At 38.1% G+C, this 15137-nt stretch overlaps 1 protein-coding gene across 8 annotated transcripts in view; it reads right to left on the bottom strand.

Moving 5' to 3' along the window:
• The window catches only part of ICA1 (islet cell autoantigen 1), a 182982-nt gene that overhangs the window by 69938 nt on the left and 97907 nt on the right, over positions 1–15137 (bottom strand). The gene's annotated exons all lie outside the window — the stretch shown is intronic.

Consider the following 15137-nt stretch of genomic DNA (forward strand, 5'->3'; position numbering starts at 1 on the left):
GACAGAAGCACAGCTCCCCAAGTCTGACCCAGAAGCTCCATTTGAATCCCTAGAACACCATGTTATGCCTCTCTTGTCTCACAGGATACATATTTATGTTGTATGGTCACTGTATTTTAATTCATTGTCATCTATATTCTCCAGGGAGATTGTGGCAGGACCCATATCTTGGTTGTTTGTTATCCTAGTACCAACAGTAGGATCTAACAGTAGAGATTTGGCATGCAAATGATACAATACACCAGCACCCAAAAGAATACTTCTAAAGTCCTACTTGGGGGTTGTTATGTTCCTATGAGTAGTGTCACATGGTAAAAATTAAAGTTAAATGCTAATCAAATAAATAGGATTTATCCTGGTATATAGTAACAACATTATTGCTTTGGGTCTGCATTTTCAGTCTGCATGTTGTAGTTTTATGAGAGATGGCTGTTTTGTTTTATTGTTGCTGCTTAGCTGGTATATAGATTTGTATTATTTCCAGGTATTAAAACATATTGTGTATTTGTGTATACTATAAAATAATGACCACAATAAATTAACATCAGTCACCAGTAACACTTGAGAGGAATGGTGATGGCTCCCAAGGAGTACTCTGAAGGCCCAGGAGCCTCTCTCAGCAATTCTTGACAATGGGGGTGAATGAGTCAATGTTGGGTCCAATAGTGTGGTGCTTGCTGAGGTCTTGTAATGCTGGGAGCAACCAGGGCCACACAGCAGTGCTCAGAAGACCATGTCATATTAGGGACCAAACTCCATTGTACACATTGAAAGCGTCTATTACTAATCCCCATCACCCTGAACCCAGGTACTAAAATTACACACACACACACACACACACACACACACACACATTTTTAGTTTAGCCACTGGTATTACCACGCTATTCAAAAAATTTGTTATGTCCCTAAGTAGGATTTTGGCTCTTTTGTAATAAATCAGTTGTGCATACATGTGCAGCCTTATTTCTAATTTCTCAATTCTCTTCCACTGAACTGTGTCTCTATTTTTATTCCAAGAAATAGGCTGTTTCATTGCACTGTAATATAATTTGAGCCAGGTGGCATACTATAACTTTTTGTTTTCTTCTAGGAGGGTTATTAGTATTTGAGGTTTTTGTAGTTCCAAATAAATTTTGTATTTTCTATTCTATATCTTTGAAGAATGCTGCTGGGATTTTGATGGGGGAATTATACTGAATCTATAAATTGCTTTAGGTGATAAAATCATTTAAACAATGCTAATTCTTCCATTCTATAAGTGAGAAGTGAGTAATATATAAGTGAACAATATCTTTCCATTTCTTTAAGTCACTGTTTTTCTTTTTCTTTTCTTTCTTTTTTTAGATTTTTATTAGTGAAACACCATGAGGTACAGTTGAAGATTTACAAATTTTTGTGCTTGGGTTTCAGTTATACAATGATCGAATACCCATCCCTCCACCAGTGCCCATTCTCCACCTCCAATGATCCCAGTATCCCTCCCACCCTCCATCTCCCCATCCCAAGTCATCTGTTTTTCAAGAATGTCTTATAGTATTCAACACATAGTTATTTTACTTCTTTGTCTAAGTATATTCCAAGTTATTTGGAATAAATATTTTTTTACTATGAGATAAATAAATATTTTTTTACTATGAGATAAAAAAATTATTTTTTTATTTTTACGAGATCATAAATAAGATTATTTTCCCTCTCTTCTTGCTATCTCGTTAGCTGTGTGTAGAAATGGAACAGATTTTTGCGACTTAATTTTTAGCCTTCCTTTTTGCTGTACTTACTACATTTAATCACAGTAGACTAGAGATTTGAATTTTCTATGTATATCTATCATGTCATCAGAAAATAGTGGTATTTTTATTATTCCTCTTTACTTTCCATGACACTTATATTGTTTTCTTGTCTAATAGCTCTGACTTCCAATACTGAGCAGTAATTCTGAGTGACAATGAACATCCTGTTTTGGTCCTTAGAGAAATAATTTTTTGCCCAAGTGCGAAATGGCATGTACTTGTCAATTTTGGTCTGTTTTATGTTTAGACAGATCCTTCTATACCTATTTTGTAGAGGATTTTCATCTAAAAGGTGTGGAATCTTTCTGAATGCTTTATCTACAATTATACAAATGATCACAGAATAACTAGTTTTTATCTTTTAGATGTAGTGTATCATTACTGATTTGTACTATCCTGCATCTATGGAATAAATTTCACTTTATTGTGGCATATGGTTTTTCAATATGCTTTCAAATTTTACTGAGTTATTTCTCATCTATGCAAAAAGACACAGTGGTCTACAATTTTATTGTTCTGTGATGTCCTCACCTGGTTTTAGAATCAAAGAAATGTTGGTCTCTTAAGAGTATTTATAGACACCAGGCACAAAAGTTAGATTGAAATAGAGTAAAGACCTCAATATCAGACCTGAATCCATAAGGTACATGAAGAAAAACAGACAGAACCCCATGACATTGAAGCTAAAGGCATCTTTAAAGATGAAAAACCACTGACCAAGCAACTGGAAGCAAAGATAAACAAATGGGACTACATGAAACTAAGAAGCTTCTGCACCTCAAAAGAAACAGTGACCAAGATACAGAGACAGCCCATGGAATGGGAAAAATTATTTACACAATTCTCATCAGATAAAGATTTAATATCCAAGACATATAAGGCACTAGTAAAAAATATTTTCACGAGAAAAAAATCCAACCCCATCAAAAAATAGGAAGAAATGAACAGAAAATTGTTCAAAAAAGAAATACATATGGCCAAAAGGCACATGAAAAAATGTTCTGCATCATTAATCATCAGAGAGGTGCAAATCAAAACAACAATGAGATATTATCTCATACTACAGAGACTGGCACACATCAAAAAGAACAAGAACAACCAGTGCTGGCAAAGAAGCAGGGAGAAAAACTAGAAATTGAGCTTTCATATGACCCAGCAATATCACTTCTGGTAATATACTCTGGGGGCCTAAAAAACACTGCAGAAAAGTCATACACACTTCTATGCTAATTGCAGCACTATTAAGCCAGAATCTGGAAATAACCTGAATGCCCAAGAATAGACGCCTGTATAAAAAAAAACTTTTGTACACAATGGAATACTACACAGTTACCAGGAGAAATGAAATTATGAAATTCATGTATAAATGGATGGATATGGAGAGTATCATGCTAAATGAAATGAGTCACAAGGCGAGGAACATAGCATGACTGCACTACTCATTTGTGGGAAAATAGCATAGTATGAGACTAATGCCCAAGGACAGTAGAAACAAGGGCCAGGAGGGCTGGTTTTTGGTTGGAAGCCTGCCTCAAGTGCTGGGAGGAACGGCAGTTATGAAAGAGAAGAGACCACTATATGATGGTTAGAGGGATCTCTCTGGATGGGAGATGTGTGCTGAAAGTAAAGAACCAACCATGATGGCTTCTCAGTGTCTGTATTGCAAACCATAATGCCCAAAAGGAGAGGGGAAGTGGGGCAGCTGGACGAATACTGGGGACACTGATAGTGGGAATTATACACTGGTGGAAAGATGTGTTTTGGGACATTGTATGACTTAAACCCGATCATGAAATCTCTGTAACTGTGTGCCTCATGATGATTCAATTAAAAACAGCGTGTTTGGAAATTTTGCCTTTTCAATTTTTTCATAAGCATTTGAGATTGATATGCCAAGTTTTCTTTGGACTTTTGGTAGAATTCACTAGTTAAGCCATCGAGTTGTGGGCTATTGTTTCTGATAAATATCAAGAGACTCTTGATAACTATTTCATTACTCACAATGAGTAAGATTAGTTCGGTAAGCCAGTACTAAGGATCTCTGTCATTTGAGGGAACAAAAAACAGGTATAGGAATAGCAAATGATCAAAGACAATAGAATCTGGGAGTTTCATTTATGTATGTATGATTCTTGTTTTCTAATGTAGGCTCACATTGCTTAAACTTCCCTCTCAGAACTTCTTTTGCTAATTCATGATATGCCTTACCTTTATTTTCATCTATCTCGTTATCTTTTGGTTTGACCTTTGATGCCCTTTTTGACTCACTTGTTTTCAGCAGCATGTTGCTCATTATCCATACATTTGTGAGCTTCCCTTATTTTCTTCTTTTAATTTATTTTTGGATCATACCTAGTGGTGCTCAGGGATCATTCTTGGGAGGGCTCATGAGACCACATATTTTCTGGGGATAGAACTGATGTTGACCATATGCAAGGCAAGCATCTTAATCCCTACTGTACTATCTGTCTGTCATGCCCTTGGCTTTTTTTTTTAACCTTCGTGCAATTATAATCTGAAAAAAAATGCTGGTAGTTCAGTCTTTATAAACTTGTTGACAGGAGTTCAATCTTTATAAATTCGCTTTGTCACCACATACAGTTTATCTTCCAGAACTCTCAAAAATATGTGAAAAGAATATGTCTTTACTACAAATTATTTTGTTATCTTGTACTACACATAAAAATGTACACCCTTTCACACTATCTAAAATATATAATATAATGTGTATGTAACTTATTTTGAACTTTTGGTCATTGAGCACTGAGAAGTATTTTATTGTTACCAACATTTTCACAACTCCCTCACTGTTATATGACCTACTCTTCAAGAAGCTGAATTGTAGAATACCTATATTTACATATCCACTTTCCTTATTAGTAAATGTTCCTGCCTCTTATTTTTAATACTCTATATCTCTTTTCCCACCCGGATCATTTGTATATTACTGTCTTTGACCTCACTGTATTCCATTTTCTCTATCCTGTTTCTATAGTTTTCTCTGCAATTTTTTAAAAAATTTCATTTATTGAACTCTTTAGTCCTTAATATCATTTTTACATGTAAAACATCAAAGTCTATCTTTGGTTTGTTGGATGCATTTCTGAACTTCCTGTTTTTCTGATTTCTGCTATATCTCTGATGAGCTATTCTGAGTTATCTCATATTACTTTGATCTGCATTGTGAGCTTTCTTAAACCTCTTTAATTTTATGACAGTGATTTAAACCCTGTCTTACAAAGTGATATAGTCATCTATATCTTTGAATTTAGAGTCTGGAGAGTTATATTCTCCTTATAATGCAAATTCCCTTGAGTATTCTGGTTATGCTAATGTTATATTTTTGGTCTACCCATTTTGTCACTTTGTTTTTTTGTTTGTTTGTTTGTTTTGGGGTTTTGGGTCACACCCAGAGATGCACAGGACCCAGGTCAGCCACGTGCAAGGCAAACACCCTACCCGTTGTGTGCCATCGCTCCAGCCCCCCATTTCATTACTTTAAATTTCCCTATTGTCAACCTACTAGACCAATAACTTCGGAGAAGTGTACTATGTTTCCTTTTTAGCAAACCATTGAATTCAATTAGGTTTTATTCAGCTTAACTTTTGTTGCTATTCCTTGACATCTTCCCATTTGAAACTGAAGTTTTTATAACTGCACTTGCTGGATTAGTAGCAGGGGCAGGTGGAAGACTCCAGCTGTAACATTAAGAAAGTGCTGCTGGGGGTAATGGTTTGTGTTTGTGTCACCACTGAGATCCCTCCTCTCTCGTGACCCAGACCTGAGACTGTGTAGTTTGCCTGTTGTCAGTGCACTTCACTGTACAGTTCCAAATGTGAAAGGTGGAGGTCAGAGAGTGTGATCCAGAGTACTTTTTTTCACTGTCCTGCTTGCTGGATGCGAAGAGTATGGTGCGTGTGGAATACCTAGCTCTTCCATATGTACTTCACCTAGCTCAACCCCCCACCCCCATAACATTTTTGCTCTTCATTCCCAAGGCTCCTATTTTTACTGAATGCTCTCTCTTCTGTGTTCTTTGTCTCCAACCATCATTTCCAGCAATCTCTTTCTGCTCTTTTCTATCCAAAGCAATGTGCATCTCCTCTGCATTCTATTTATTAGAGTCTGTGCTGGTCTCTGAAGTATGGGGAGGGTTTCTCAGTGTCACTCCAAGTGGATGGACTTTCTCAGATTTAGATCTTTCTAGTTAATTACTTGCTACTCTTGAGAGTGAAGCAAACAGCTGACGCTATCACCTTCTCGGCCCAGGAGATCTCCCTTTTTTTTTTCTGCAGAAGCCAAACCCATTGTGGATTCCCAGGGTTGCTCCTTTGGGGTCACTCCCTGCTACCTGCTATGCTTGGTTAAGTGCTCAAGTCTGGTAGAGTGGTGTTGTATAGAGTCCAATGAGATAAATTATAGCATAATCAATTTATCCATGCTACTATTGGTGGGCCGATAGTTTATTTTCACTTTAGAGAATCTATGAACAATTCTGCTGAGAACACTGTACATGTGTTTTACATGAACATTTACTTATCTTGGGCATATGCCAGTAAGTATACTATTTTGAGCAAATAATGCCAATTACTTTTAAAAGTGGTTCTTAGTTTACATTCCCACCAACAATGTATAATTGTTGCAGTTTCTCCATATCCCCATTTATATTTTGTCTATCTTTATAATTTAGTCATTTGTTGGGTTTTAATTATCATTTATGAATTACTAATAATGTATCTTTGTAAATTAATATTGGCAATTTAAAATCATTTCTTTTAAAAACCTGATGAGATGTTTTGCCCATTTATTAACAAGGTAGCATTTTTCTTCTATTTCATGTGTAAAACATTTTTAAATGTTCTAGGCACAGTCCCTATATATATATGCATATATAACAAATATATTTATATTTTAAATATTAAAAGTATTCTGTTACTTATTTGGCTCTTTTACTGACTTCACTCAATAGAAAACCTTTTAGCTCAAAGGGAATGCCCTGCCACAGAGGCAGGGTGGGATGGGGGGGATGGGGGGTGGGAGGGATACTGGGATCCGTGGTGGTGGGAAATGGGCACTGGTGAAGGGATGGGTATTTGATCATTGTATAATTGAAACCCAAGCACAAAAATTTGTAAGTCTACAGCTGTACCTCATGGTGTCTCACTAATAAAAATTAAAAAAAAAACCTTTTTAGTTCTAGTCATGTAATGGAAAATTGCATGCATAATTTCATCTTTTCTTGTGGCTGGAAAGTCTTCACTACGTATATTTGCCACAGTCTCTCTCTCTCTCCCCCCCCCTCTCTTTCTGTTTTTAGGCCATACCCAGAGATGTTCGGGGGTTACTCCTGTCTCTGTGCTCAGAAATTACTCCTGGTATGGCTTGGGGACTATCTGGGATGCTGAGGATCAACCAAAGTCAGCCACATGCAAGGCAAATGCCATACCCACTGTACTATTATTGCTCAGCCTCCCCCCTTGCCACAATTTCTTCATATACTCATCTTTTCTGGGACACATGCATCGTTTACACAACTTGACTTTGGTTACTTGAGCTACAATGAACATAGGAATACAGAAATCTCCTCAAAACTGCTTTTAAGCTTCAGGATAGATGCCAAGATGTGGAACTTTTGACAAAGAATTTATGAATTTGAAGTAGAGCAAATAAAGCATTTTAATAACAAATGGTGTCGGAAAAACTTGGGTAACCACATGCAATTCCAAACCATAAACAAAGCTAGTTTAAAATGGATTAGAGACCTCAATATCATAATTATATTCCATACATTACATTGAGGAAAACAGAGGAAGAACTCTTCATGCCAATGAATTCAGAGGCATTTTTAATGAGTCAATGTCAATGACCAAGAAAACAGAAGCAAAAATAAACAACGATATTATATCAAATTAAAAAGCTCCTGTACTACAAATGAAATGATAATTAGAATAAAAGAATAGTTATAAACTGGGAGAAAATGTTTGTTTACCACTCATTTGATAAAGGGTTAATACAAATACAAAATAGTATAACATTTATAAAACTTATCAACAACAAAATCAAACCATTCCATAAAAAATTGGAAAGGCTGAGCAGACACTTCTCTAAAGACATACAGATGGCCAATAGGCATATTAAAACGTGCTCCTCATCATTTATAAGCAGGGAAATTCAACTCAAAATAACAATAAGTCACTACCCTCACATTAGTGAGTCTGACACACATCAAAAAGAACCGAAACAACCAGTGCTGGTGTGGATTTGAGGGAAAAAGAAAACCTCAACCACTGTTGGATTGGATGACAGGTTCAGTCTCTATAGGGAATAGTGAGGAGATGTCTAAAAAAATTAAGAATTGATTTAACCTTCAAACCATCCAGAATTTTTTTTCTCTCTTAAGTATTTTCTAATTTTTCTGAGCAGCATTTTGTAGCTTCGTAATGAAGTTTTGCGTCTCTTTGGCAAAATATGTATTCTTAAGTATTTGTACCTTTATAAGGTGTTTATGTTATATGCAGCAGACCCTGTTTAGATCACTGGCACTGCATGTGGTCCCTCAAGTATGGCCAGGAATAGTCCTGTGCACCATTTGGTTTGGTTCAAACTGCCCCTCCCCAACAAGAGAAGGGCTAAGTAAATATATCAATACATAATTAAGAAATGTCAGATGTTATTAATATTTACATCACCTTGCTTATAAGGGGTAAAGCATATAATTTAAATGCTATATAGTAAAATCTATCTGGTATATTATTTAAATATAAAGTCTTTATAAGAATTGAACATATTTGTGCACATAATATTATCAGAGAAAAGTTCTCTGAACAAAATTCACAACAAAAATTAAAGTTACTGCTGGTTATATGCTAAACTTGTGGAAGAAAAATGCAATGCTTGGATCAAAGGTCATTCATTTTTCTGATGGTGCAATTCTCCAAATCCTTTTCTGGGACCTCACACACTCTACAAATCTTGTAACATACTTGGCCTCTCTATTTTTACCTGGCTACTACGTATCTCTAAGTAAGCTCCAGTTTAAATCCTCAAATCTCTGAGATGCTTCCTCTGACTCTCCAGACTGAACAAGGTATTCCCACTAAATGTTTCAACAAGAAACACTAGACTCACCATTTTAACTGCTTGATTAATGTGTCCTACTAAATTGAGTAATATAAGTTCTATGACAGTTAGGACAGAGAGAACATTTCACAATTTTTACATATATAATTGCTTAATAGATAAAAGGTAAAGGTAAAGGCCCTCCCGTTGATCATCGATTTGCTCGAGCAGGCCCAGTAACGTCTCCATTGGAGACTTTGTTGTTACTGTGTTTGGCATATCAAATACGTCATGGGGAGCTTGCCGGGCTCTGCCGCGTGGGCGAGATACTCTCGGTAGCTTGCCGGGCTCTCCGAGAGGGGTGGAGGAATTGAACTCGGGTCGACCATGTTGGCTGCGTGCAAGGCAAACGCCCTACCACTGTGCTATCGCTCCAGCTCGCACAGCGGTAGGGCATTTGCCTTGCACGCAGCCAACATGGCCGACCCGAGTTCGATTCCTCCGCCCCTCTCGGAGAGCCCAGCTTAATAGATATTTGAAGGAAAAGAAAGCCATGATATCTAAGCAAAACCAAAAACTGACTCTCCTCTCTTTTTCTTTCTTTTTTCTGGGGTGGGTGTCACACCTGGCGATACACAGAGGTTACTCCTGATTATGCACTCAGGAATTACACCTGGCGGTGTTCAGGGGACCATGTGGGATGCTGAAAATCAAACCCAGATCAGCTGCGTGCAAGGCAAACGCCCTACCCCCAGTGCTATTGCTTCAGTCTGAGTCTCTTCTATTTTTATCCTTGAAAAAGAAAATGAAAGAACTACCTTGAAAGAGTAACACTCTTACAGAACAGCCAGAAAACCTAACATTCAATACTAGTTCCATTTTTGAAAATATTTCATATCTGGATACCTGTAATGTCTTTTTCTTGCCTAATCACTATTGCAAGTACTTCCAGTACTATGTTAAACAGCAGTGGGAATGATATATCTCACACCACAGAGACTGGCTCACATCCAAAGAACAAAAGCAACTGCTGCTGGCGCGGATGTGGCGAGAAAGGGACCCTCTTTCACTGCTGGTGGAAATGCCGAATGGTTCAGTCCTTTTGGAAAATAGCATGGACGATTCTCAAAAAATTAGAAATTGAGCTCCCATTTGGCCCAGCAATACCACTCCTGGGAAAATATCCCGGAGAGGCAAAAAAGTATAGTTGAAGTGACATCTGTACTTGTTTGTTCATTGCAGCAATCTTTACAATAGCCAGAATCTGGGAAACACCTGAGTGCTCGAGAACAGATGACTGGTTAAAGAAACTTTGGTACACCTAAACAATGAAGTACTATGTAGCTGTTAGAAAAGATGAAGTCGCTCATAGCACAGCCGTTTTTTCCCCCTGATCTGCGCGGGACAGGAACTGAGCCCCACGACTCGGCAACAAAGCTGAAGGGGACCCTCTCCTCATTCCAATCAGGTACAGCCTGCCTCCAGGGCCTGGGACTCTCTCTGGGCATGCGCAGCTAGCTAGATCTCATAGGACAGCAAGTTTTTTCCCCTGATCTGCGCGGGACCAGCTCAGGGACACTTTCTGGAGCCACGGCGCTAACGCGGCCATGAAATATTCTCCCACTACATATGCCCTAGGAACCATAAGCTACCTTCTTAGATGGAATCTTCTCTATTTTAGCTCAGCCACTAGAAACACTGTAGCCAATAACTCATAAGCCTATCTCAACTCACACTACATATCAAGCAGAATAGTAACAGTGAACGTGAAGGACTAAACCACACTTGTCACAATGGTAAAGCAACGCAAAAGCCCATCAAACTTTCTTATTGAAGAGGCTAGCCCAGAAGACATCAACAGTACTGTGGTGTTAGACAACCTCTCTGACAAGGAATTCAGAAGGGAGCTACTTAGGATGCTTAGGGAACTAAAAGAAACAATGGAAAGCAATGCCAATAAAAGACTAGAGGATTTAAAGGCAGAAATGAGGAAAATGCAATCAGAAATGTCAGACCTAAAAAACCTGGTAGGCGAATTGAAAAACTCAGTGGAAGGCCTCAGCAGCAGAGTAACAGCTACTGAGAACAGAATCAGTTAGCTCGAAGATCAAGTTCAGAGACTCTCCAGGAAAGAGCAGAAAATGGAAAAGAGACTCACAATTCAGGAACAGATGGCAAGAGAAGATCGTGACGAAGCCAAGAAGGGTAACATAAGAATTATTGGAGTCCCAGACGGACAGGAAGAAAACCTTGATGAAGAAGAAACTGTCAAAGACATCATTGCTACAACGTTTCCAGAGCTGAAGAAAACTTGTGACCACATTCAGGAGGCCCGAAGGGTACAAGCTAGAAGAAATCCGAATAAAAATACCCCAAGACACATTCTGATCAAAATAACCAAAACCTTAGACAGAGACAAAATTCTGAAAGCAGCAAGATCGAAGAAAGAAATCTCTTACAAAGGAGCATCCTTAAAATTCACAGCTGATTTTTCTGATAAAACACTCATGGCCCGAAAACAGTGGTGGGACATAGTGAAAAAAACTCAGTGAAATAAATGCCTCTCCAAAAATACTTTACCCAGCGAGACTCTCATTCATAATAGAAGGAACAACACACAGTTTCACAGACAAACAACAGCTCAGGAACTTCACAGACTCAAGACCATGGTTACAAGAACAACTAAATGGGCTACTTTAAGGCAAGACAGGCCCCTCAAATACACCAAATTTCAACAGAACAATGGGACAAAATCCCACAACAATAATCTCTCTCAATGTCAATGGGCTAAACGCACCAATTAAAAGACATAGAGTGGCAGGATGGATTAGAAAATTGAACCCAACATTCTGCTGCCTGCAAGAAACACATCTCAATAGCCAAAGCAAACACAGACTCAGAGTCAAAGGCTGGAAAACAAACCTACAGGCAAAGAGCTCCCAGAAAAAAGCTGGGGTAGCCATCCTAATATCAGACCACATCGATTTCAGAGTGAAGAAGGTCATAAGAGACAGTGAAGGCCATTTCTTATTGATCAAAGGATCTGTACAACAGGAAGAACTTACAATAATAAATGTATATGCACCTAATGAGAGACAAGCAAAGTACTTAAAACAACTACTCATAGATTTGGAAAAAGACATCAATAGCAACACAATACTAGTGGGAGACTTCAACACCGCTTTGTCACCTCTTGATAGATCAACCAGACTCAAGCTTAGCAAGGACATACTTCATCTGAGGGAAACAATGGAAGAAAGGGACTTAGTAGATATATATATAGGACACTTCATCCTCAAAAAGCTGAATACACATTCTTCTCAAGCGTACATGGAACATTCTCCAAGATAGACCACATGCTGAGCCACAAAACAGGCCTCCATAAAATTAAGAAGATAGAGATTGTATCAACAATCTTCTCAGACCATAATGCGCTGAAATTAGAAGTAAATCACACACAAAAACAGAAAACTAAATCAAACACCTGGAAATTAAACAGTGCTCTATTGAACAACGAGTGGCTTAGAAAGGAAATCAAAGAGGAAATCGAAAGATTTCTAGAAACAAATGAAAATTCGAGCACGAGTTACCAAAACTTATGGGACACAGCAAAAGCTGTCTTAAGAGGAAAGTTTATAGCTCTACAAGCATTCCTCAGGAAGGAGGAGCGAGCACACATAAGTAACCTAACCTCACAGCTTAAGAGCTTGGAGAATGACCAAAAAAAGGAGCACAACCTGAACAGGAGAAAGGAAATAATAAAACTCAGAGCAGAGATTAACGAGACGGAAACCCAAAAAACAATCCGAAAGATCAATGAAACCAAGAGCTGGTTCTTCGAGAAAATTAACAAGACTGATAAGCCTCTAGCAAAACTCATAAAGAAAGGGAGAGAGAAAACCCTAATAAATCGAATCAGAAATGAAAAGGGGGTCATTACAACAGAAACTACAGAAATTCAAAGGATCCTCAGGGAGTACTTTGAGAAGCTTTATGCCACGGAACATCAAAACCTCAAGGAAATGGATAAATTCCTAGACTCCTACAGACTCCCAAGCTTGAACCAAGAAGACCTGGAATACCTGAACAGACGTATCACCATGAAGGAAATTGAAATGGTAATAAAAAGTCTCCCCAAGAACAAAAGTCCTGGCCCGGATGGATTCACTAGTGAATTCTTCCAATCTTTAAAGAGGACTTACTCCCAATACTTTTTAAACTTTTCCACGAAATTGAAATATCAAAAACACTTCCGAACAGTTTCTATCAAGCAAATATCACACTGATACCAAAACCAGACAGAGATACCACAAAGAAAGAGAATTACAGGCCGATATCCCTGATGAACACAGATGCAAAGATCCTCAACAAACTACTAGCAAATAGAATCCAACTACTCATCAAAAAGATCATACACCATGACCAAGTAGGATTCATCCCAGGGATGCAAGGATGGTTTAACATTCGGAAATCAATCAACATGATCCACCATATCAACAAAAGAAAAGATAAAAAGCATATGATCATATCAATAGATGCAGAGAAAGCATTTTATAAGATCCAGCACCCCTTTATGATGAAAACCCTAGCCAAAATGGGTATAGAGGGGACCTTCCTCAACATAATTAAAGCCATCTACCACAAGCCTACAGCAAGCATCATCCTCAATGGGGAAAAACTGAGAGCCTTCCCTCTAAGATCAGGGACGAGACAGGGATGCCCACTCTCTCCACTGCTGTTCAATATAGTACTGGAAGTACTTGCAATAGCTATTAGGCAAGAAAAGATATTAAGGGCATTCAGGTAGAAAAGGAAGAAAGCAAGCTCTCACTATTCACAGATGATATGATGTTATACTTAGAGAACCCAATAACCTCCACCAAAAAACTCCTAGAAACAATAGACTTGTATAGTAAAGTTTCAGGCTATAAAATCAATACCCAAAAGTCCATGGCTTTCCTATACGCAAACAATGAGAGAGAAGAAAGCAACATGAAAAAAACAATCCCGTTCACAATTGTGCCCCAGAAAATCAAGTACCTAGGAATCAGCTTAACTAAGGAAGTAAAGGACCTGTACAAAGAAAACTACAAAATGCTACTTCAGGAAATAAAAGAGGACATGAGGAAATGGAAAGATATCCCCTGCTCATGGGTCGGGAGACTTAACATTGTCAAAATGGCAATACTACCGAAAGCATTGTATAAATTCAATGCAACCCCTATAAGGATACCCATGACATTCTTCAAAGAAATGGAGCAAACACTCTTGATAAAGGTGCAAGTAATGTGAAGTGGAGTAAGGAAAGTCTCTTTAACAAATTGTGCTGGCATCACTGGATGGCTACATGCAAAAAAGTGGGCTCAGAACTCTGCCTAACACCATGTACTAAAGTAAGATCAAAATGGATTAAAGACCTCAACATCAGACTAGACACCATAAGGTACATTGAAGACAAAGTTGGCAAAACCCTCCATGACATTGAAGCTAATGGTATCTTCAAAGATGCCACGCCACTGGCCAAGCAAGTGAAAACAGAGATAGATAAATGGGACTAAAACTAAGAAGCTTCTGCACCTCCAAAGAAACAGTGACCAAAATACAAAGACAGTCTACAGAATGGGAAAGTATATTCGCCGAACACACATCCGACAAGGGGTTGATATCAAGGATATACAAAATACTGGTTGAACTCCACAAGAAGAAAACATCCAACCCCATCAAAAAATGGGGCAATGAAATGAACAGAAACTTTCTCAAAGAAGAAATCCAAATGGAAAAAAGGACATGAGAAAATGCTCTACATCATTAATTATAAGGGAGATGCAGATCAAAACCACAATGAGATACCATCTCATACCTCAGAGACTGGCCCACATCCAAAAGAACAAAAGCAACCAAAGCTGGCTCGGATGTGGCGAGAAAGGGATACGCTTTCACTGTTGGTGGGAATGTCAACTGGTTCAGCCTTTCTGGAAAACAGTATGGACTATTTTCAAAAAATTAGAAATTGAGCTCCCATTTGACCCAGCAATACCACTCCTGGGAATATATCTCAGAGAGGCAAAAATGTATAGGATTTCTGATAAAATTATTACCCTTGCCCACTACAAAAAAAGGGGCAAAGACAGATCCTTCTAAATAGTACTTTCTTTAAGTTCTTTAACAAATTGTGCTGGCAAAACTGGACAGCTACATGCAAAAATATGGGCTCAGATCTCTGCCTAACACCATGTACAAAAGTAAGAAATGTATAGTCAAAGTGGTATCTGCACTTGTTTGTTC

Source organism: Sorex fumeus, unplaced genomic scaffold (genome assembly GCF_029834395.1).
Source record: "Sorex fumeus unplaced genomic scaffold, SorFum_2.1 ptg000037l, whole genome shotgun sequence".
Lineage (NCBI taxonomy): Eukaryota > Metazoa > Chordata > Mammalia > Eulipotyphla > Soricidae > Sorex > Sorex fumeus.